Source organism: Mustela lutreola, chromosome 14 (genome assembly GCF_030435805.1).
Source record: "Mustela lutreola isolate mMusLut2 chromosome 14, mMusLut2.pri, whole genome shotgun sequence".
NCBI classification, from domain to species: domain Eukaryota; kingdom Metazoa; phylum Chordata; class Mammalia; order Carnivora; family Mustelidae; genus Mustela; species Mustela lutreola.
In genome coordinates, this window is record NC_081303.1 from 38,632,164 (window position 1) to 38,658,127 (window position 25,964).

Sequence of the window (25,964 nt, forward strand, 5' to 3'; positions counted from 1 at the left end):
ACTGCATTCTCAAACACAGAAAGGAAAGTTAGTGTTTACTTCAACCAGCAAGAGAGGCTTGGCTCACTGTAAATTTATAGGAAAGGGTGACAAGAATTACTTCACACCCATGAGTACCTTTAGTTCACAAGTGAAATGAAAATGTACCTGCATGTTAATTTGCATGATGTTTATCGCACTCAAAAACATATAAAACAGAATGAAATACAAAACAAACCGCAAAACACTGCATGGATCCCATGGATCCCATTTCTGAGGCCATGTTCTCCTGTGAGAGAAAGCAGTGAAGACAAAGCCAGCACTGACAAGAGATGAGGCTGTGCCGGGGGTGGGGGGGGTGGTGGTGCAGTGGGAGGGGAAAATGGCCAGCCTGGAAAAAGACCCCCACTGGACCCTCTACCCCGCCCATGTCCTCCTGCTTAAGGGGAGGAATGGGTGGGCTGGCAGAGCACGGACCCACGGAGGTAAACATGAGTTTTCCTGGGTAACTCCCACCAGTCCTCATGCTGATCTGGTTCCTGGGGGGCCTACTCCTTGAAGAAGGCACTGCATTATCATAAACCCAACAGGGGACCCTGAAGTGACAATTCAAAGAGAAAAAAAGTAACTTTGTGCTATAAGTGCAAAGATATTTCTGGAAATATGCCAATTACACCTGCCTCTAATAGTTACTACCATGAGCCCGTGTGTCAATTAGTAATATTAGGCTGACTCAAGAGCAGTCTCTGCAGCAGGGAAGCAAGATAAAACACTTTAAGCCCCACCCCCCTCTCCCTACGCCATGAAGTAATAATCCAGGGGCACCTGGGTGGCTCAGTCCAGTAAGCAATCAATTCGTTTCAGCTCAGGTCATGATCTCAGGGTCTTAAGTGGAGCCCTATGTCAGGTTCCGTGCTCTGTGGGGAGTCAGCTTGGGATTCTATCTCCCTCTGCCCCACCCCCTGGTCGCACGCATGCATTCTCTTTCTCTTCCTCTTTAATTAATAATAGTAATAATGATGATGATAACAATGAATCTTGGAACACTGAAAAAATAAAATTTAACAAAAGAAAGAAATCCAAAAAACTTTACTTTCAAACATTTAATCTTAGAAAAGAGTATGTAAACTGTTATTTAGTTTTTCTTTAAATAGGAAGAGATTTCAAGACTGAAGTTGTTTAAATGTCTTGATTTTTCTTAGTTTTAAAAGGTGGAGAATCCTGGCATTCCCCACTCTTAAGCATGGGGACAAAAAAAGGTTTCTGTAAATGTTTAAAGAAACCATATTAGAAGAAAACGTCTTTAAAACAGAAAATGGTCAATTCCCAGCCAACTATGGAAAAGTCTACTGAACATAAAACTAACCCCCTTGTTTCTTCCTAAGTATCTGGTAGCATGACTCGTTAGAAATTACATTGTGAATTCTATCCTAGAGGTTACAATGCATATGCTACACTTAATATCCTTCAGGTAAAGAGAAAAAGCAAATACAAAAAAGAATAAAGTAGTTTTTTAAACAAGTTTCTAGGAATAAAATAAGAGTTTATAGAATAAGGAGTTACTTAGTTTTAATTATATCAAGACAAATATAGGCATTTCCTGAAGTTTAAGGAAAAAAATCCACTTCATGAAGGAACATCATTAACGGTTGTCCTAAATTGTAAATCTACAACATTTGAGGGCATAGGTCAATGAAACTCCACTGTCCCCCCCACCCCCAGATTACTCATAGTTAATATAGCTGGCAATGAGTCTGAAGGTTATCAGAGATTTCTGATCACTTATTCATACGTTATCTTCAAGCATTCTTTCTTATTTAATAACAAGCCCAAATGACATGGAAATTCTTTTTGTCTGACAGCGAGGGTGTAGGAATAGAATTCAGATGAAAAACTTATTTCAAGTTGTAGAGCTGACAAATGAGAAAAATGTGCCAGACTCTGCAAGCTACAATTTCTGTAATTAGAAAAACAGGAACCTTTTCAATGGTGCTGCCCAAATCTGAGGTTATTCAAATAAAAGAACTGTTTTTCTTACAGAGTAATTTTATTTTTATTTATGACTTTTTCTTACTGGAAAACGATTGTTCCTATTAATTGAATAATTTCTCTGCATCAAGCTTTAAATGGCAAAAATCAAGAGTAATTGGGGTGCCTAAGTGGCTCAGTCGGTTATGTGTCCAATCTTGGTTTCGGCTCAGCTCATGATCTTGGGGTCATGGGATTGAGCCACGCTCAGCTCAGAGTCTACTTGGGAGTCTGTCTTCCTCTCCCTCTGCCCCTCCCACTCATGCTCTATAAATAAATAAATAAATATTAAAGAAACAACAACAAAAAAAACAAATCAAGAATACTTATATGGAGTCCTATCTCAGCTGGTTTAAAATAAAATAGGAAGATATTAGAGAGGAAAGAACCACTTGTTCAACAAAATTATTTACCATCTACCTCATGCCAAATATTGGTCACAGCAGTGCGAATATATACAGAGATAACACTGTAATGACTGTATTTACTCATTCATTCATCCAAATCCTTAAACCATGGATTTACCACTCAATGCCAAAGACTTGGACAAGATACTAGTGACACAGAAAAGTATCACAGAGTCAGGTTTCCCCTATTGGAGTTACAAACATCCTATGACTAGAACAAATCATGGGCTGCTGGATTTGAAGTGCAATGATGTCAAGTGTTCACTCAGATACAGAGCTTTAATTCAGACACAGAGGTGTGTTATACACACACAGGTACACATAGTCCCTGGTTCAGTACGAGAGATCTGAGACCTGACAGGATCTAACGTCAACAACAAATTAGTAGCCACGTGCATGCCAAGCACCCAGATCTTGCCTTTACAACACCATTCTTCACAAAAAGGAACCAAGACAACCTATAAAAAGGCCGAGTCCAGGGCTGGGGAAAAGAAAGTACACGAAGAACTTAAAACATTTTGTTACGCCAAGAAGTATGAAATTCTCAAAGAATGATGAAGACATTTCCAAAGGTCAGAGTAACAGTTAGTAGGTAGGGGCTCCCACAGACCAAAGCAGGAATAATTTCAAGCATCAGAATAATTAATGACTGTAAGGAATAGAACTCTGAATAAAGTAAGAACCTTATAAGTTTGAATGAATATAAATTTTAAAAAGGAAGAAGGGGAAACTCTTTCTTAGAGCATAATACCAACTAACAAATAGGGAAGGCTGGAAGGATGGACGCAGTGACTGTAGAGTGAAAGGTTGATGAGGAACCAGGTATTTATAGTTTCAAAGCATCTCCCCACAAATTACATATTAATTACAAAGGGGGAACAATCATTTTACAGTGGAGAACACTGGTGGACACAATCTCACGGACTGACAAATCAGTGTATTTGTATTTGACATCATGTACTTGCCGATAGGAGATACGAAGGCGGCACAACATCCCTTCTCTGGCTTTGCTGCCCAAACTAGCAAACTCCAACTGAATCATGAGGACACATTAGACAAACCCAAGCTGAGGACTACTCTACAAAATAATTGAACTCTACTCTTCAAAGGTCAAGAAAGTAAAGAAAGATTAAAGAACTGCTTCAGATTGAATTAAAGGAGGACACGAGGCTTACGTGGACCATCTGACTCTGGACCGGAAAGAAGTGGCTGTACCAGACAGCACGAGACCGTGGACTACAGGGGAGCACAGCAGTGTATCAAGGCTAAATACAGACAATGGCACTTTAAAAGAGAATGGACTACTTGGGAATTACATAGTGAAATATTTAGGGGTAAAGGGGCATGATGGCGGCAACTTACTCTCAAATGGTTCAGAAAAACACTATGCATATATAAAAAATTAAAGATGTGGGCACCCAGGGGGCTCAGTTGGTTAAGGTTCTGCCTTTTGACTTCAGCTCAGGACACAATCTCAGGACCCTGGAATCAAGGCCCACATTGAGCTTCCTGATCATTGAGAGTCTGATTGGGGACTCTCTCTCTCCTTCTCCCTCTGCACAGACCCCCACATGCGAGCACACTCAATCTATCTCTCAAATAAATAAATATATCTTTTAAAAAAATGAAAACTTGGTAAACAATTGGTAAATCTGGAAAAACAGTATATGAGATTTCCTTGTACTAATTTTGTTAACTCTTAAGTTCAAAATTATACCAGAATAAAAAGTTACAAACAAAACACTATAGTTAATCCACTCATGAAAGTAGTCCTTCGGCTGACAGTTAAGACTTTATAAAAGTCACACAGTGGACAAAGATGAAAAGAACATAGATTCCTACCCTTGAGGACAGCTTAGTGTTGAAAGGATTGCTCAGCCTTTCAGGAAAACAAATGATTAAATTATCTTCATTTTTTTAAGATTCTATTTTTTAAAGTAATCTTGACACCCAACATGGGGCTCGAACTCATGCCCCCAAGGTCAAGAGCCATATGCTCTATGGACAGAACCAGTCAGACACCCCTAAAATTATCTTATTACTCTTCTCTTCTAATGTACCCAAAATACCTCATGAGGAAAGCATATTGTGAAGGACGTGAACATTTTCCCTGCTGTACTAGAAGTTCGATAATAAACATTCCTAAAAATAAATATCTGTCTCCTGAGAAACAGAATTTTTGCTTTAAAAATATTTCTGTTGTACATGATCTATATTACAACAACATTACTAGGGAATTCAGGGAGTGTGGCTTTACTAACAAATATTATTTTTAAACGCCAAGTTAATCATTCACTATGGTGAATGAATTTTGGAAGAACAGTAGGATGATGATCAAGAACACCATATGGTGAGAAGGTGGAATGTTTGGGAAGGACTGGAAGTCAAGGGAGAGTACTTTAGCAAGAGGTGGGTGCAGACATCCACGCAAAGGACGTCTGAAAAGCTGTGCTGAGAGTCATGAATACGTGCTGAGCTGTTCTGACTTCATAACCAGACCAAGCCAAGGGGTGGCCACACAGAAAGGCAGAAACAGCACCATGAGCAGTCTCTGGCCCATGCTGAGTGCTGAGCGGGGTCTCTGCCTCCCAATTCAGAGGAGGGGACCAGGCCAGGATGTGACAGAGATGGGATTCAAATCCAGGCTCATCTGACTCAGAAGCCAAGCTCTTAATCACTACATGATTACTTAATTGCTACATGAACCTGTGTTTCATGGTGTAAGAGAACTCTGGTCAAACGTCTGAAGATCTCCCATGTGCACGGAGTATGACAGGCACTTAATGATAAACAACCTAATCCCTGATTCCACAGAATTTCTGGTCTAGAATACGTAAATGGATGGAATAACAAAGCACTAGCAGGCTTCTCTAGAGTGAAATGTGCTATCAGTAATTCGAGGTTACAATAAAATTACTACCAATGGCTCATAAGGGGTGGCCTTGGTACATAAACGCAAAGTCACCACAAGAGAAACCAAGAACCAGGGGCAGAATGCTCCCAGCCACTCACTGGCCTGTGATGGAACTGACTGTCTTAAGGTCTCTTAAGTACACAGTAATTCAGAAGGCAGGACGGCAAAGACAGAAACAGAGAGAATAAGACATGGGACTGTCCCAGAGGGAGGGCTTCTTGGCCTAGGGACAGCCACACTCTGGTGACAACTGTGACCTTAGTGGAGGAATGAGTAGTCCTTGGTTCCATCAAATATCTGAAATTTAATTTTTACTTTTATCAAAACAACCTATTTACATAGTTTTAAAAGTAGTTCTACAGGGCCCATATTGGGGGGAAAGTGGTCCCCTGCCCCTCCTTGCTTCCCCTACACCTTCTCCTCATTCATTACCTGCAGTTCACATGTTCATAACTGCTTTGCAAATTTTTTCAAGTAGGCTCCACGCCCAACGTGGGGCTCAAACCCACAACCCCAAGATCAAGAGTTGTACACTCCATCGATGGAGCCAGCCAGGCACCCCCTGCTTTTTAAGTCTTTCAGGCATTACGTATGGACTTCACACAGGCGATAGGAATGTAGCTCTCCAGAGCATCCCTCCCCCTTCTCTGGAAATCACACCTGTTTGCTAAATCAGCACTTTTCACATTAGAACTAAATAGTACCTCAATATTATTCCCAGAGGAATCACCTATAGAACAATGATCACAGTTCCTCTCTTGACAAGATGTTTCCTTCTAATCTGCAGCCTCCTACTTTTCTGCTCATCTTCTTAATACAAGATGATTCAGTGACAACACCTCCAGGCCTGTGACATGTGTACACAGGACAGCAAACAACTCCCAACTTCATGGGATCTAGAGTCTAAAGTACACAAGCCTGGACAACAGCGGTCCCCCCAAACCTGTCCTGGAGCTCCTCCTGTCCTGTCCGTCCTGACAGCCCTGCCCATCATGACACTGCTCTTGTCCTGTCTGTCCTGTCCATCCCATCTGTCCTGTACCTCCTCCTGTCCTGTCCATACTGCACCTCCTCTTGTCCTGTCCATCCTGTCTATCTTGGAGCTCCTCCTGCTGGGGTCCTATACCTCCACCTGCCCAGCAAACACCAGGCCGGCTCCCTCTAGCTGCATCTTGTTACCTCCATTCCCACTTTATTGTCTGCCTCCCTGCCTGCTGAAATCTATTTTGGGGAAGATAGTCTCCATTTGATGTCCCAGACCTTCTACTGAATTAATAATCTTCCAATATCCAAGAGCCCTATTTATTCCGTGAATGATCCTTTCTGGAGCCCTTGTTGTTCCACAGACACAGCGGATTTTAATCCACTGAGGATTTTAATTACAGTTTCCTTCAAATGTCTTTTGCTCTTTTATTGATTCTGCTCCTTTCAAATTCTTTTTTAAATCTTCCTGTCTGTTTTAGTTTCTTTCATGTGAGAGACTTTCCTCCAGCATGTCTGTCCAAGTTAAGAGACAGCAGAGACATAAGCAGTAGCTGTATATTAATGGCAGAACTGTTTTTTTTCCCTAAAGAGAGATCCTCCATTCACCTGTTGAGGGTGGAGAAAGGGGGGTGGGTATAAGCCTGGGAGCCTCTGTGTGTTGGCCAAAATTGGGCAGAGAGCATTGCAACTCAGTATGCAGACTCTGGTTTGATTCTGTTAAAATGTTAAGTCAGACTGTGTTACTCAAACTCATTCGAAGAAAAAGCAAGGACTTACAATAGCCAGCCAGGCCCTACATGATCTCCACTGCCCACCCCATGGCCCTTCAGTACTCCTGACCTCATCTCTCACTCTTCTCCACCAGCTAACCACCTTGCGGCTTCAGTCTTGCATCTCCCTCAGGACCTTTGCACTACCTGTTCCTCCACCCAGGACACTACCACCTCCAATTTGCAAAGCTCTTTCACTCTCCCAGTGCAATACTCAAATGGCTCCCACTTGGCTACCTCGTTTTAAACCACAGCCCTTCCCCCCCAGAACTCACAACTTCCCTGATTCCAAGTTCTTCTTCTCTAAGTATTTATCACTTCTGACATCCTAGGCAAATAACTTTACTACATCTACTATTTACTGTTCATCTCCTCCCACAAGAACAAAGCTTTTTGATCCACTGAGATCACCCATACAGACCCAATACCTGTGACGGTATTCACCCCGTCCTTAGCTGTGCCCAACTTAAGGATTCTGAAAATACAGCACTGGTCTTCTGCTACAGCAGGGAAAGGCAGTCCGCTGGCCACATGCAGCAGAGACAGGAGCCCAGGAACCTAGTTTTCAAACAATTCTCCTGTTTGCAGCTCCTGCAGCATGCTCGCCCTCAGAGACAGCCCATGCCCTCCAGGTCTGTGGCCTCCAGGGACACGATCTTCAGTCACTCACTTCTTATCTGCTTCTACCCTGTTCTGTCCTCTCTGCTCTACAGTACCCACCAGCACAGTGCTGGACGATCCACAGTCCAGCCTCCAAAATGCTGGTCAAGTTCATTCTATGGTTGTCACCCTCCATTCCATTACAGTCAGTTCAGTGAGAGTTCATAGGGGCCAGAAAATAGAGCACATGTTCAGTTTACCACATTTACCTGTGCTGCTAACTATCTGAATCCCAGAACTAGCTCCCCCTTTCCATACTCCCTTGCTCACCAAGAAACCTGATGCTGATTATGGCTCCTCAGCTTTCTGCTCTGGTGCCGACTAGAAGCCATAGTCTGTAGAGTCCTATTAGTAGGCAGTAAGTGCAGTTATCTTGCTCTGTGACCTTGATAATGTCTCCCCAGGAGAGAGAGCTGGAGGCTTAAGAGGCTGACATACCAGCAGACTGAACGTCACACGAAGATAACATAATCTAGAAGCCTCTTGGGAGATAACCAGTGAACCTTTCATTTTTCATACATTTATCCTTTATGCTAAGTATTTTCATTTTTTAAATTTCCACAGAACACAATTAGATTTTTTTAAAAATATCTATTTTTGAGAGAGAGACAGAGAGAGAGGGTGCAAGTAGGGGAAGGAGCAGAAGGAGAAAGAACCCTCAAGCAGACTCCCCACTGAGCATGCAGCCCCACATGGAGCTTGATCCCACAACACTGAGATCATGACCTAAGCCAAAACCAAGAGCTGGACACCTAACTGAGTTGCCCAGGTACCCCCAGAATACAGTTGGATTTAAAAAAGAATGGAAGGCCGAAAAAAAAAAAAAAAGATCTGTAAGATAAATATAAATATATAGGCAAATAGGTAGGCAGGGGATGGGTGAGCAAGCGGACAGACTGGACAGAGACAGACAATTCACAATAAATATATAATGGATCATTTACTGAGTACCAAACATGCCACAGGCCTTACATAGGTATCCTATACCTACCATATCATTAACCTGCACACTAACTCTGTAATCTGTTATGCTATTTTATTTAAAAACAAAAATGAAAACAAAAAACCCTAAAACCAAGTATCTTAAGTCACTAGCCTGAGGTCACAGAGTCAGCTGAGATAAAGTCAAAACTGCCCAATTCCAAGTTCCATGATTCTTATTCCATACACACTGTTTTTAAGTGTCCATTAATACAGTTTAAAACGTGAAATGGGGGTGCGCATGGGTGGCTCAGTGGGTTAAAGCCTCTGCCTTCAGCTCAGGTCATGATCCCAGGACCCTGGGATCGAGCCCCACATCGGGCTCTCTGCTCGACAGAGAGCCTGCTTCCCTTCCTTCTCTCTCTGCTTGCCTCTCCGCGTGCTTGTGATCTCTGTCTGTCAAATAAATAAATAAAAATCTTTAAAAAAAAAATAAATAAAATAAAATGAGAAATGGGGGGCACCTGGGTGGCTCAGAGGGTTAAAGCCTCTGCCTTCAGCTCAGGTCATGATCCCAGGGTCCTGGGATCGAGCCCCGCATCGGGCTCTCTGCTCAGCGGGGAGCCTGCTTCCCTTTCTCTCTCTCTGCCTGCCTCTCTGCCTACTTGTGATCTTTGTCTGTCAAATAAATAAATAAAAATCCTCAAAAATAAATAAATATAAAAAATTTTAAAAATCAAAAAAATAAAAATAAATAAATAAATAAATAAAAATAAAATGTGAAATGGATACATTCTGATCTGATTTTAACAGAATGTTAAATGGTGACAACATTTTGAATGTTTCCCAAAGCACTATTATTTTTATAACTTGTAATAAACATTAAAACATACTGTCCATCCAGCTCAACATTCTGTCCCAAAATGGCCAGTGGCATCAGTCGATATCCTGTGGTAGGAAAGAGCTGCTTTCCCTCATACCAGCTTCAACACCTTAGGGCCAACCCCCAACACAGTCTTGTTTTTCTAGAAGACTCTGCCCCACACTGGTCCTCCCCTGTGCTGGGTCTATGAGCAAGCCCACACCCACCAGGCCAACAACAAAGCCCAGTTATGTCAGGGTAGAGAAGGCCTCCACTTCCAGCCGCTGGAATCTCCAGCACATGATCACGCCTTCTCATGGGAAAAGGCAAACACTGCCTTTGGGTTCAGAAAAGGAAAATTAAAAACAGTGAGCAGCCATACCTGGATTAGTAATGAGTGACAGCAGCACAGCCGGGAATTATTAGTTTCATCTGGGCCGGAAGGAGCCTCAGTGCAGGAATTTTTGGCTGTAGCTCTGCTCTTTGCTGAGAATTCTGAAAATTAAACACTGATCCCCTCGAAGTGGAATGTGCCTATGCAGATCACAGAAGCGCACTGGCCATTGCAGCCAGAGGTTTATATGAGATCTAATAAAGGACTACACGTCGGAATACAGTTTTCAATTTTTCCATTTGAACTCAATAAAAAATAAACGACAGTCATGGCGCTCAAAATATTCACACCCTGGAGCTGCCAAGCTAAATAATTCAGTATCTTTTTGAACAGAAAAATCTTTTCCCCCAGGACATATTTTTCAAAGTATTAAATGTTCTGTTAGCTCAGCCCTCCTTCTGCAGCCAGCTGCATTCTGTTTTTGAAACTGGAGAATGATGGTCTGCCTCTCCCGTAATTGGAGAAAAATTCCAGTCCCATTACGTAGGAAGCATTCAAATCACACACCCTTACAAGTTTATAAGTTATGGTATTCTTAATATTATGCAAACTCTGAATTAGTGAAAATATCTTCAAAAGGTGGAGAGAAAAATGTGCTTTGAAATAAAAAAAGGAAGCATTTTACACTGCATAATTAAGCTAGTTAACTCTTTAAATTTTGTTCATTAAGCATGAAAAGCACTTAGTAACCTAGTAAGATTAATTACAAAAATCAGGACACCTTGATTTGATGAAGACGTGGCCTTAGTGAGGCAGCCTGGGGTGTGCATCTGTCCCCAGGCACCTAAGAACCATCTCCATGTGCTGATCCTGCCAAGGTTAAGACTCATTATGGCTACAATCTGCTGCTTTCTAAATAGTTTAGAGTGCTGGTTACTTCTGTACCTATTCTTAACGAAGATAAGGCAAGTTTTTCATTAGGTAAGAAAACTGAAGAGTATCTTTCAGGGCTTTCAAACGCTGATTAACATTTAAATCCATCATTTCTAATAGCTCTTACTTTCCTGGCTCTCACAGTGTGAAAGTCCACTGTTAAACAGTTCCTTCCCCTACTCTCCTTGTGTGAGAAGGGCAGAGGAGGCCAGAACAGGGAAGGCCCAGTGAGAAGGTTCCTGTGATGGTTCCTCATCACAGGCAGAGATGCTTCTGGGACTGGCACACACACTCTACCTCAGGCAGGCTCTGAGACAGAGTCAAGAACTTCCACTGCTTTCGAGTTCTTTGTTTGGCTTTGTAGCAGTTCCCTAGTTAAGGGGAGTAGGGTGGGCTGAGTCCCCACTCACGGCATCTCTGCAAACCTGCTCCCCCAGAAGCCCCCAGGGTTGTCTGGGGGGCCCCTGTGCCCCCGAGACAAAGGTGAAAATGATTTACACTGAACTACCCTGGCTTCCCCATAGACGGGACTGTTGGTACTCTGGAGCACCCATTCTAGTCCCCCAATTTTGTTCATCGAAAACAGCTCGATAGCCCCACATATATTTCAGCACTCAGCTTTCAAAGCACAGTCTTCTGGATAAGCAAAAAAAAAAAAAAAAAGAGGATCTGTTCTGATGAACAGGAGGGAAAGCCCTGAAGCCACCATTCCAGCAATAGTGAAGTGGCCCAGACCAGACTGGTTGGCGGAAGGTAGGGCACACAGCCTTCTCCAGGAGCAGCTTCCGGCACCAGCTTCCGTGCCGTGGTTCTGTGGTATCAGGGACTATCCCCTTCCCTCCTGCACAGGCAGCCGCCTACACTGCTTCTGTATGTACCCACATGTCTGCATTTCCAGGGCAGTTTCTGTTTCCAGGCACAAATACTACTGGATGACTGCAGCTTCGTCTCTGAACTGCCACAAAATCATGGCCTGGCACCGACTTTATTATTAAGACACAGAATAAACATTAATTATCAAGACTAGGCAAAGGGCTCTACTTTTTCTGCCAAGTAACTCATGGGAGGTGGCTTTTTAAAGCAAAGACTACCCTCTCCTCAGGCCCTATTCATCTGTTTCCTGTACCTGAGGCTATTTGTATATGAACATATGTAGGACGTACACTTACACACATACATGTCTGTCTCCAAGGCAAGAACCGTCAGTGCCAAGTGCACTGGCACACGGCCCATGCAAGCACCTGCGAGGCACCATCACAACAATGTTCACTAGCATACTGCCCAAGCGAGTACCCGTGAGGCACAGTCACTGCCAAGTTCACTAGCACACTGCCAGAGTGAGTATGCACAAGGCACTGTCAGTGCCGTTCACCAGCACACTGCCCAAGTGGGCACCCGCAAGGCACAGTCACTGCAACGTTCATTAGCACACTGCCCGAGTCAGTACCCGCAAGGCACAGTCACAGCCACGTTCGCTAGCACACTGCCTGAGTAAGTACCCACAAGGCACTGCCAGTGCCATGTTCACTGGCACATGGTCAGAGTGAGCACCTGCGAGGCACCATCAGTGCCACCTTCACCAGCACACTGCCCGAGTGCGCACCCGTGAGGCACAGACACTGCCATGTTCACTAGGACAAGTGCCTGAGCGAGCACCCTCAAGGCATAGTCACCGCCACATTCACCAGCAAACTGCCCGAGCAAGTACCCACGATGCACCATCACTGCCATGTTCACTAGCACATGACCCAAGCGAGTGCACTCAGTTACTTTCGTTAAACGTGTTTGTGACACCCTGTTAGCTAAGTCCCACACACTAAACCAGGATTAATCACCAGTAGCTTTTTAAAAGGGGGGTAAGGTGCTTGTGTTTGTTAATTTGGTTTGATTACTCCCCAGTAGAATTAAGACCCTTGAAAAAGGACATTTTATTTTTGAGGTCAGAATTAGCAGTGCAGAAATAAAAGCAACATTGATTTCAAAGGAGTATTTTCCTTCTCTCAACTGTGATACATGAGAAGATGTGTTACTTGGGTATCTCGTCCTCCTAGAGGAGGTCTGACTTTGTCAGGCTATCATGGTGAGTCACATGAATGATGATCTTAATTAAGAAGACAACTTTGCACTTTGGCTGACTAGAAAAATATAGACGAAAAGTCTACATTATTGTTTTGTTATAGAAGACCTGTCTGCCTTCAAATGCTTATGAGAAACCCCAAATGCTGTCAATCTGAACTTTTTTCCTAACGAGTTTGTAAATGATTCCAAATAAAGTGTTTCTCCACTGGACAATTAGCTTCAAAAATATAGAATGCTTTTGTTTCCAAGTTGGAAAAAATACAATTAAAATGAGAAACATCTATTTTTTTTTCAGTAGAGCTGGCCACTTGTTAGGAATATCTGAAATGGAAAATTACTACAGAATGCTTTTTATAACCCTAACACCATTAAAATACTTTTTTTCATATTTCAAAAATTTATTTATCTCAAACTGTGCATAATGGAGTAAAAACTTAAGTTGAAAATGTACCTGTTATAAGGATGGTATTAGTTCAAATATATACATGGATTCTCGGCAGACTGATTCAAATAATACAGAACCGAATCTTTAAAATACAACTACGGAAAATAAAGGAGGGGGGGAACCTTAAAATATCACAATAAATTTACAGAAATATTACAAACCATAAGAAAATATTTCAAACACAGTAATTTCATGGTTTTTTTTTTTTTTTTATCTGAACAAAATGGAAAGTTGGGAAACAAAAGCTATTATAAATTACCAACGAAGTCAACCTGTATGGCCATTTTTGCTTTTAACAGTAAGTTAAAAAAAAATTTTTCCCCTTTAAAGAAGACCACGGAGATGGTTTTGCCAGTATTTATTCTAATTTTTCCTTTTGTACAATTTTTAAACAATTAAAATGTCCAAATCTGAATATTTTTCTTCTTTCCACGTTTGCAACTGTCCTAAATTTCAGCTGCAGAATCAAAATTCAGCAAGAAGCCTCTCCTTGAAAAATATTGGCAAATTCTCAGCTTATAAACAATGGACATTTTGATTGCCATGTTTATCTCCATAAATACTGTACAAAAGTTGCTTGCAAATATTAAAACATTTTTTTTCATCGCTTGGAGACTAGCTCTAAATATTATTGGTAAAGACTTTTGCAAACTTTCTGCAAAGCTCCTACCATATCACTAGAACTTTTAAAAAGTTTTGCATAGTTTTCTTTCCTCCAGATCTATACAAGGTCCATTCCCTCGCCCGCCCCACCCCCTCGGTTTTCTCTGTACAAAAATAGTTCCCCAAAAAGAAGTCCAGGATCTCTCATAAAAGTTTTCTCGTTGGCATCGCAGTTTTTTCGTGAGTGTGGATGGGATTGGTGTTCTCTTTTGCAGCTGTCATTTGCTGCGGGTGATGATTTTTTTTTTTTTTTTTTTAGCATACCGGGTTTTTCTCCATGCTGTTCCTTACTCTCCTCCCCATTTCTCTCGTTTTTCTTTGAAAATTTCTCCCCCCTCTAGTTCACTGTCTGGCCCTCACATGTGTGAGAGGGGCAGTGTGCCGTTAATGGCCGCGCCGGGCACCAGGCCGCTCCGGTAGTGCTGGGACATGTGAAGTCTGCTGGGGGCAGCGGGCTCCGGCACCTCGGCGCCGGGGAGGTACATGGTGATCATGTCCTGGAGGTCCCCGGCCTGGCAGGGCGCCCTGGAGTGGGAGGAAGAGGTAACCACAGGGGGGCTGGAGCTGGCCTCGGACTTGACCACCAAGCCCATGGAGCCAAGCGCCATGCCTGGGGTGCCCTGCTGCGAGTAGGACATGCTGTATGTGGGCAAGCCGTTCATGTAGGTCTGCGAGCTGCTCATGGAGTTGTACTGCAGTGCGCTTAGGTCCTAGTGGTGCATGGGCTGCATCTGCGGGGCGCCGTGTGCGTTGAGGCCCGGGTGCTGCGGGTAGCCCAGTTGGTCCTGCATCATGCTGTAGCTGCCGTTGCTCCAGCCGTTCATGTGCGCGTAGTTGTCCAGGCGCTGGTTCACGCCCGCGCAGAGGGCGGCGCCCACCACGACCCCGCTCGCCATGCTGTTGCCGCCGGGGGCCCGCAGCCCGCCGAGCAGCGTGTACTTATCCGTCTTCATGAGCGTCTTGGTTTTCCCCCGGGGCCGGTATTTATAATCCGGGTGCTCCTTCATGTGTAGCACTTGCAGCCGCTTGGCCTCGTCGATGAACGGCCGCTTCTCCGTCTCCGACAAAAGTTTCCACTTGGCGCCCAGGTGCTTGCTGATCTCCGAGTTGTGCATCTTGGGGGTTCTCCTGGGCCATCTTGTGCCGCTGCCCGCGGGACCACACCATGAAGGCGTTCATGGGCCGCTTGGCACGATCCGGGCTGTTCTTCTGGTTGCCACCCGCCGCCGCCGCGGTGGAGTTGCCGCCGCCGCTGCCGAGCCCGCCGGCGGCCGCCGACCCTCAGCCGGGCCGAGACTTTGGGGGGCCCGCCGGCGGGGGGAGAGGAGGTGGGGAGGCGGGCGGGGGTGTCGGGAGCGCAGGGCTCCATGAGAAAAATCAGGCGAAGAATAATTTGGGGGATGAAAAGAGAGAGAGAAGGAAACTGGAATCAGGATCAAAAAAAGCGCTTCCCTCCTCTTCTGGCCGATCCTGCCACGCCGATGATTGTTATTATTTTTTGGAAAGGCTTAAGCCTAGGGCTCAAACTTCTCTCCCATTCTTTCTCTCTCCTCTTCTTTCTCTCAGTCCTAGTCTTAAAGAGGCAGCAAACTACTTTCCCCCTTTTGCAAACACTCTTCTCTGCCTTGACAACTCCTGATACTTTTTTGAACAAGTTAATAGATAACCATCCACCATTAAAATATTTAAAAGCAGAGCTGTTACACTCAAATATTAAAGCACACCCAGGAATGCAACAGTTAATGAATTATTGGGGAATAATTAAGTCCCTTTATACTTGTCTGGTGCAGATCTCCTGTCCTCCCTGAATGCAGAGAATAAAGTGCGGAGCACCTTCCTGTGTACAAAGAGGTTCCCTGATACCCAAGAAGTAAATGGAAAGGGGCCCCACAAATCATTTGGGAAGGAGGACATCTTCAACTCAGAGAACTCGTGAAATCCTCTAAAACTGGGGAAGAACTAAGGGAATTTCCCTTAAATAATGCATCTTCACAGAATCTTGCATACAATTCCAGCGATTCAGCAGCCCTGCTGAAGGCACGCAAAGACAGGAGCATCACAAGGAAGAAGGAATCACGGCCACTGGGCTGTCAGGCAAAGGGACAGGAATTGGGAAATCTAAAAGTATAATAACCCTTGGGGTAAAGTGGGAAAAACAGAGAGGGAGAAGAGAGAAAAAGGGAAGGACAAGGGAGTTGGTGGAACTGAGAACACATGGGAAGATGAGAACACCAAGGAGGAGGGGGAAAAGCGATAGGCCGGAGTGAAGGAGGGAGGGAGGAGGTCTGCTGGCATCTGTCAGGGCAGCGCCCCTGTCAATCCTGCAAGCACTGCAGGACATCCACCTTGCACATGTCCCAGCTCGGGAGCTGGAGGCACAGAATGGGGAGGCAGCCTTGCCGCCGACCAGGAAGTGACTTCAACAGAGGCCTGCTGCCCCACCCCGCCCATGCCCTGTGCTTTTCTCCACATCCCTCTTTCAGAGGATGTTCTAATATGTGTGGGGCATCAGAATGCATTCTCTTTCTCAGGGGGCACCCTTTCAGAATCTCAGTGACATGCTTGTCAGGAGCCAAAATGGTCAGGGTGTTCTTTTCTCTTTTTCTGGATGTGCTGTGATATAATCGATGTATCACACTGGGTCATGATGTTCATTCCAACTGAACTGGTACTTTTATTTTAAGGCTTTTGATTTTTAGAAATTTCATAATTCCACTTGTCAAAATGCATCATATGCATTAAAACATTATTTTAAAAAATGTACTAGAGGGGCACCTGGGTGGCTCAGTGGGTTAAGCTGCTGCCTTCGGCTCAGGTCATGATCCCAGGGTCCTGGGATTGAGTTCCGCATCGGGCTCTCTGCTGAGCGGAGAGCCTGCTTTCCTCTCTCTCTCTCTCTCTGCCTGCCTCTCTGCCTACTTGTGATCTCTCTCTGTCAAATAAATAAATAAAATCTTTAAAAAAAAATGTACTAGAAACAAAACCTGTCACAGTCACTCATGAAGGTACTTCAAGTTCCACAGTCTTTCTAAGGTACACGTTTGTCAGACCGGCTGCCAACTACTTCCCTGACATTATTGTCAACAATACTATTTTGTGAATGCTGCCTTCCCAAATCATGGAATTCTTTTTCTAGCTACACTGATCTGGAAAGGTTTATGTTATACAGATCTGGTCTATTGCATCTAGCATTGTTCTGATTTAGATGGCCCTTTTTGCACACATACTCAGTTTACAAGTAACTTCATTCTTCCCAGAGTTTCAGTAACTGGTATTTTTCACACAGTTACCCCGCAAAAATAGAACATATGCCTCAAAGCTGGCATGCCCCGACAGTGTATTTCCTTTTTACAAGTGAATGGCTAAAATCATCTTGTCATAGGTGTGGAACATACATAGAACAGACACTTGGAATTTTAAAATGCATTAATTTGATCTTTTCAAAAAACCACACAAACTACTTACATGACTTTAGTCACAGAATTAGAAGCATTCAGAGAAACCATTAATAACATACAGAAATTACCACCATTTTGTTAATATATGGTATATACACATTCACTATTCAGGATTAAACATGGACTATATAGAGTTAATGTATTTAATAGAAAATACACAAAGGAAGCATTCCCAAAATGTGGCTTTTTGCTTTTGAGACTGGCATTTTACAAGGATTTGGGGGTGAAGGAGGGGGCAGATATATACTACTCTGAGATGTAGTTCATGGGAAGCTAGCATTAAAACAGTATTTAAGGGGCGCCTGGGTGGCTCAGTCATTTGAGCTTCTGACTCTCGTTTTCAGTTCAGGTCATAACCTCAGGGTCATTGGATTAAGCCCTGAGTCAGGCTCCACACTTAAAACAGAGTCTGCTTGAGATTCTCTCTTTTCCTCTGCCCCTCCCCCACCCCACACACATGTGTAGAGTACAAAAATGAGACATTCTGAGTTTTTACGGAAAAAAAAGAGATGCCAGTACTTCTTGCTATGCTTTTCATGTTTCTTTTTCAATTTTCACTCTTACTGTTTCAATAGTGGATTCCTTCTCTACTGAGATGCTAATAACAATGGGTAGTATGTGTTGACTGCAGTAGACAGCTAGCTCTAGTCATTTTCTTACTGAGGTGTAACTGACATACATTACATTAGTTTCAGGTGCAGAATATATTTTTATATTTGTACTGATTGTTAAATGATCACCAAAGTAAGCAACGTTCAACTATGTAACTACAGTGTTATTTTTTATAAAGATTTTATTTTATTTATTTGACAGAGAGAGAGAGAGAGAGTACAAGCAGGGGGAGCAGCAGGTGGGGGAGAAGCAGGCTCCTCACTGAGCAGGGGGCCCGATATGGGGCTCCATCTCAGTATCTTGAGATCATGACCTGAGCCAAAGCAGCCACTTAACCAATGTAGCCACCCAGGCGCCCCTGCACTACAGTGTTATTAACCCTGTCACTAGTTTACTTTATAACTGGAGGTTTGTTCCCTTTATTCCCCTTTACCCATTTCCCCCATCCCATACCCCCTGCCTCTGGCAACCATCAATCTGTTCTCTGTATTCAGGTGCTTGGTTTTTATTTTCTAGATTCCACAAATAAGTGAGATCACACAGTATTTGTCTTTCTGTGACTTATTTCATTTGGCATGATGCCCCCAAGATCCATGCTTGTTGTTGCAAATGGCAAGATCTCATTGTTTTTCATGGTTGAGTAATATTCCAATGTGTACATAATCACACCTTCTCTACTCATTATTAATCATTGGACATCCATTTCTCATGCAATGCTCACAATCACCCTGTGAGGTGTTATCCCACTATTGGGCAAACAGCGGAACAAAGAGATAAAAGGGACATACATACGAATGCAGGAAAACAACAATGTAAAGCAGAATTTGGTAGAGATGGCATCTCAGCTCGGACGGGGAAAGACAGACCAGTGAACATCAATGTTGGCATAACTGGATTCCATTTCGACAACTCCAAACTCCATTTGGACACATCAAATAGAATTAGATCCTAAAACACCCCCAAGTAAATGTCAGGTAGATTAAAGATTCAAATGTCAAAAATAAAACAAAAGGCATAAAGAGTACTACAAATACTTTTATGAACTTAGCTGGTGACATGAAAGTCAGAAACAAAAAGAGAGAAAGAGAAACTGATGAAATTGTCTATTGTCAGGTTTAAAATTCTAACTGGTCTCTTCCTTCCTTCAGTTCTTTCCACCCAATAGAGTAACTGGGACAAGATTCACTCTCTTCCCTTCTTCCCTCTCCCTTCCCTCACCTTTTCCCGTCCCCTAGGGGAGCCAACAAGTCCTATAGCAAAAATCTAGCTAATTATAGCCAGAAGAGTTGTACATATAAGGGATTGAACAAGTAAGCAAAATCCTGAGGTTAGTGGGAGGCAGGCTGCATGAAAAGAAGAAAGCCCTATGACACCAGACTACAACAGAGGGTATTTATACAGATGAACAAATACAGAAACACAGATATGTATTCCCTGTGTAGACACCTGGGTGTGTACACACACACATGCACATTCATATATGACAGGACGTAAAAGCAATGAGGGCTTGGCAGTAGTGAGCACACCAAGTGTCTAGATCTTTGTTTCAAACACTGTTCTCCACAAGGAAGAACTGGAGCTCTTGGGAGAAATGACTGGGTACAGAGCTTGAGCAGGGAAAGAACAAGATGAGCCCAGAACACCTCTTTAGAAGGGGCTGTAGAGATGTGCCAAACACTGAAAACCATACACTTAAGATGGGTACATTTTATTATACACAAATTATCTCAATAAAGTTAATTTTTTTATTTTTTTAAAGATTTAATTTATTTATTTGAGAGAGAGAGCATGGTCTCAGAGAGAGGCAGAGGGAGAAAGAGAAGCGGGCTCCCCACTGAGCAGGGAGCCTCACCCAAGGCTCAGTCCCAGGACCCTGGGATCATGACCTGAGCTGAAAGCAGACACAACTGAGCCATCCAGGTACCCCCGATAAAGTTAATTTTATTAAAAAACTAGACTGAGAGACTAAAAAAAATGTTCATTTAACATTGGTTACCAAGATTACACATGTTTCTGACTTCTCCCCAGCCGGCTCAAGGTATTCAGGGTAGAAGTATTTGGTCATCTGCAAAACATATTTTAGTAATACAAAGCTCAGGTATGTATCATTGGTTCTCCTTCATGAATATCATTCTGCATCCACATTTTTAAAAATACTTTTAAAATGTTTAAACAAGGGGCGCCTGGGTGACTCAGTCAGCTAAGCATCTGACCCTTGATTTTGACTCAGGTTATGATCTCACATCATGAGATCAGTCCCCGAGTTGGGCTCTGCACTGGGCATGGAGCCTGTTTAAGGATTTTCTCTCTCCCTCTCTCTCTGCTCCCCAAACCTTAAAAAAAAAAAAAAAAAAAAAAAAAAAGTTTAAACAAGATTTATCCATACATAGAGATAGTGCCATTACAGCCTTGTTCACAAAATCCAAGAATGGAAATAGCATAAAGGTCAGCCAAAGAGGACTAAGCACATGCCCCATCATCCCTCCAAGGGACTAGTAAGCAGCTCTGTATGCATAGATACCTACTGTCTACAGACTGGAGTCTCACAGGAGCCAGCATTATCCATTCAAAAACCTAAAGCAGACATCACGCTCGACTAATCAGGCACATAAACAAGCCTTCTAAGGGCCTCTCATTACTCTTAAAATGAAACCCAAACCATTTGCCTTGGCCCTACCTGGCCTAGCGCCTGCCTGACTCCTTTAGCTTCCATGCCCCCATCAGTACTGATTTCTTTACCTTCCCGGAGCCTCCTTCTGCTCATCTTCCCTTGGCTAGGCACTTCTTGTCAGACAGGTCTCCATTGCTTCTAAGACCATCCCTAAGCACCATAAAATAACCCTATTTTAATACTCATCCTTTCTCTCCATGTGTGTGTTTATCTCCCCTACCTGAATGTGAGCTCCATGAGAATAGAGATCTTGCATATATTTTTTAAAGATTTTATTTATTTATTTGACAGACAGATCACAAGTAGGCAGAGAGGCAGGCAGAGAGAGAGGAGGAAGCAGGCTCCCCGCCCAGGAGAGAGCCCAATGCAGGGCTCCATCCCAGGACACTGGGGTCATGACCTGAGCTGAAGGCAGAGGCTTTAACCCACTGAGCCACCCAGGCGCCCCAGAGATCTTGCATATTTTGTTCGCTGCTTTATTCCCAGGATGTGTGCCAGCCAGGCACTTATTAATATACATGTTGGCCGAATAAATGATCTCTAAGATGTGTTGTGAAATAGGGGAGAGGGCACAAATGCTGCTTGTGGTATAAATAAAAAATATGCACATATCACATACATGTTTGTATCTGCATACAATCTCAGGAAGGAGACTGAAGGAACTGGCGTCAGCTGTCGCTTCTAAGGACAGGGGAAGGTTAGAGGGACTAATAACTTTACCCCTTTTGAATTTTTTACCACACACATACAGTATCTATCTTAAAAAGTAATCTGAGATAGAAGCTGTTACCCCTCAAACACAGTAATATTCAATATTAGAAATGTTAAGTAATGGGACGCCTGGGTGGCTCAGTTGGTTAAGCAGCTGCCTTCGGCTCAGGTCATGATCCCAGCGTCCTGGGATCGAGTCCCACATCGGGCTCCTTGCTCCGCAGGGAGCCTGCTTCTCCCTCTGACTCTGCCTTCCACTCTGTCTGCCTGTGCTCGATCTCGCTCGCTTTCTCTCTGACAAATAAATAAATAAAATCTTTTAAAAAAAAAAAAGATTTAAATTAAAAAAAGAAATATTAAGTAATATTAGAAAATGAACTTCAGAAAGCATGTCGTTTTACAGCTTTACAGAGCCTTCCCACACTTCTGAATGGAAACAATATCCCCAACCAACACAGTCCTTTCACTCTCCTGCCATTGTATGTACTTGTTAACTGCGCTTACTCATCATCATAAAGATATTTTGATTCTGTTTGTTTACAACATTGAAAATGGATCCCAAACAAATCTACTACTTTCCATCTTTCTTCCTCCTAATGAACACCCACGGCTGTTATTCTCCATGTAAATCATGCCACAGAACACAGGTTTAAAAAAAAAAAAAAGCAGAAGGCAATACTTGCCCAAAACAATAGGCTCAAGAAATAATTACAGAAATCTCCCTAGGACAATTACAAAAATTACTCCAATCTGTTTGGAGTTAATGACATTTTATTCTATATGAGCAATATTCTACATTGTGGCTCTGGACCAAAATAATATAAACAAAAACAAATAAAAAACAAATTATTAAACTGAACATTTAAATTTCACTTTTAACAGAATTAAATTTTTTCAAAATTAAAAATTAAACTGGTAGGAAACCAACATTTAAAATATTAAGAAATTAAAAATAGAGCTTCCCTATGATCCTGCAATTTCACTACTGGGTATTTACCCCAAAGATACAGATGGAGTGAAAAGAAGGGCCATCTGTACCCCAATGTTCATAGCAGCAATGGCCACAGTCGCCAAACTATAGAAAGAAACAAGATGCCCTTCAACAGATGAATGGATAAAGAAAATGTGGTCCATATATACTGTGGAGTATTATGCCCCCATCAGAAAGGATGAATACGCAACTTTTGTATCAACATGGACGGGATTGGAAGAGATTATGCTGAGTGAAATAAGTCAAGCAGAGAGAGTCAATTATCACATGGTTTCACTTATTTGTGGAGCATAAGGAATAACATGGAGGACAGGGGGAGATGGAGAGGAGAAGGGAGTTGGGGGAAATTGGAGGGGGAGACAAACCATGAGAGACTGTAACTCTGAGGAACTGAGGGTTTTGGATGAGAGAGGGATGGGAAGTTAGGTGAGCCTGGTGGTGGGTATTATGGACGGCACGTATTGCATGGAGCACTGGGTGTGGTGCATAAACAATGAATTCTGGAACACTGAAAAGAAATTTAAAAAATTAATAAAAATTTTTTAAAAAGGGAAAAAAATAAAATAAAATATATTTTCAAAGTATCCTAGAAGTTAAACCAGATAAATTTACATTTTACTCAGGTAAAAATAGCAGATATTCAATAAAGGACATTGACTAGTTGCTAAGAATTCAGTTTCACTGTAAATCATTCTGAATATTAGAAACATGTAAAGTGATTCATACATTTCTAAATACTATTTAAGTAGAAATATAAATACTATAAATAAATACTATAAATACTATACCCATATAGTATCTAAATACTGTATCTCAAAACATACTTCCACCCCAAAATCTTGCATCTTACAGAGGGGGAAAAAGTAAAGAGTAAGGCTTCAAAATTGTCTCTCAATAGCATGATCATTAAACTATCTGGCTGAGGTCCAGATAAAGCCAAAATACACAAACATGCACGCAAAAACAAATTAACTCACAGTCATAATAAAAATCATTCAAAACAACCTAAACATATTGTTCAAATAACAAGAAGCTCATCAAGAACCCTGTTAAGAACTGTTTCCCGTGCTAATGTCACATTGCAGATCTACATAATGTTTCAAAAACACTAGTTGAAAACACATCTAATAGCTATGTAATTTTAAGTCTTTTATCTTACATTGAGAAATTACACAAATTCAAACAAATTTAAATAAAAAATACTCTGGGTTTTTTTTTTTTTTAAGAGCCCTTTAAAGAAGAGTGTGCATAGTTAAAAGTCAAAACACACACATAAACCACTAGATGGTATTTACTATGAATCTAATCATTCTGTCTCCATTTCTGTTTTTGCTTTAGGATGACAAATGGAGTGCAGAATCAATCTTGAATGCACACAGAACATTAGTGACACTTCTGCCTTTCTTCAACAGTTACCACAAGCCAAGTGAGTTAGGTTTGAGTATTCAAGGAAATAGCCACTTTGCAAACTCTTTTGCTCAGCCAAAAACAAACAGTAAGGTATCTGAATTATGATTTTACCTTTTTTTTTTTTAAAGATTTTATTTATTTATTTAACAGACAGAGATCACAAGCAGGCAGAGAGGCAGGCAGAGAGAGAGGAGGAAGCAGGCTTCCCACTGAGCAGAGAGCCCGATCCGGGGCTCTATCACAGGACTCTGGGATCATGACCTGAGCCAAAGGCAGAGGCTTAACCCACTGAGCCACCCAGGCACCCCGATTTTACCTTTTTAATCACTAGATTATAAAAAACTATTCTTTTAACCTTTATAGATAAATGATTGACAGTTTTCTTGAAATGTACAATCAGAAAGCTTAAGTATCCCATTTTTAGTCAGGTCAATGAGTTATAAACCCTAAATGCGAAGTCTGAAGTTTTTACTGTTAATCAGCAATTCCCATCCTTTATATTCAAAACACCCCTTTCACAATCTACAACTAAAATAAAGCAATTGTTGGACACCCTGGGGAGTTATTCCAAACTCCACTTCACAATATCTTAAATTACTCACTTAGAAACACTATTATCAATACAAATTCTGCTGTAATTGTTCCATTCTGCTTCCTTGACACATGGCACACAGCCATATAATGTCTTTTTTGCATTCTGAAAAACTCAACGTCTTACTTAGAAACAGCTTTGAAACTTGGCTCGTGGCCTGTTCGTAATTGATACTACAGCTTAAATACCTTTCCAGCAAAGTTACAATAACTTCAAAATACTCTGGGATCAACCATTAAAATGTTTTTGTTTCGGTTACAACACTAATGAGCACCAAATGTTAGAATTTGTTTTAACAACCTAATACATCAAGGATTTTCTTAAAAGGGAAAGCTAGATCAGCTATCCATTATATAACGAAAGGCAGATTAATCAGTGTTGATACAGATAATGCTTGAAGATTTAATACTTAGAGTGCATAATCAAGGATCTAAAAGTTAAATTCAGAAAGCCTGCTCAGTCAGCCATCATAGTTTTTCCCTGTGAAGATACCAAATTTCTGCTCATGGAAGCCTCCTTCCCTTTCATGCTTTGCATTAGCCAATCAACCCTCACCGTGATGTCTCCATTCCTGTCAAAGGGGTGACACTACCATGCTTTACTATACTTTTTCGTAGTACAAAGGAATTAAAGTACCGAGGAAGCAAAAAGCCATTAAAGGAAATCTCAACATATCAGGTTTATTAAAGCCTGGTAAGAAGCGCTGATATGACAAGATTTTACAAACAAAAGTGTAAATGCTATTTTAAAAACACAACAAAAGGAAAGAATGGAGCATTTAGATATATTCTAGAGATGAACACTTGGCATGCAAACAATCAGCAGGGTAAGGACTGCTGCCACCCCACGGGTGTCTTCCCTGGACCCAAGTGCACTTGGCAGAGTGAAGCACACTGGCATCCACAGTGGCCACCACGACAGTCACACAGGCATCTCTGGCTTTGCAGCTGCTCCTGCTCCTTCCGAGGTGGCTTGTCTGCAGACTGGCCTCTGCCTTCAGATCACCTCCACATCTAAGCATCATGATTGCTACAACCACCATAACTAATTTCATCTTTCTTTTCCAGCATCTTTTCACTTTCCTCAGCATCCTATCACTTTTTCTTATTTTTTTCATTCTAGGTAACTTAATATTTCTTCAAGCTGAACTTTTACAAAACTCAACAAACAGGTGCCTTTCCTTTTGGTTTAACAATTATTAATCCTTCCTTTTGGCTTTAATGGTCAAGCCTTGGGTTCTTGTCAATTTTTATCACTGCTCAAGTTTTTTTTTCCTTCTTCATCATTAGGTAAGATCTCTCTTTTGCCTTATTTCCATGATTCATTCTACTCTCAATGAGGATGCAGCTCACTAAGGTTTCATGAGACACGCCATATTAAGAATCCGTAGCAGATTCATTTATAAGGAAATTACTTAGCAAGCAAATACTATAAATAAGATTCATGTCATAAAAGCTAAAGCCTTTGAAAGAAATGCTAAAAATAATCTCAAGTATTTCAGAAGTATCTACAGATTTGCACCTGAACTAACTGTAAGTAA

At 42.1% G+C, this 25,964-nt stretch overlaps 1 protein-coding gene and 1 pseudogene across 5 annotated transcripts in view; both read right to left on the reverse strand.

Annotated features, from left to right (window-relative positions):
* Positions 1-25,964, reverse strand: part of DISP1 (dispatched RND transporter family member 1) — a 174,715-nt gene that overhangs the window by 109,846 nt on the left and 38,905 nt on the right. The window lies entirely within an intron of this gene.
* Positions 13,660-25,964, reverse strand: part of LOC131815053 (transcription factor SOX-2-like) — a 51,180-nt pseudogene continuing 38,875 nt past the window's right edge.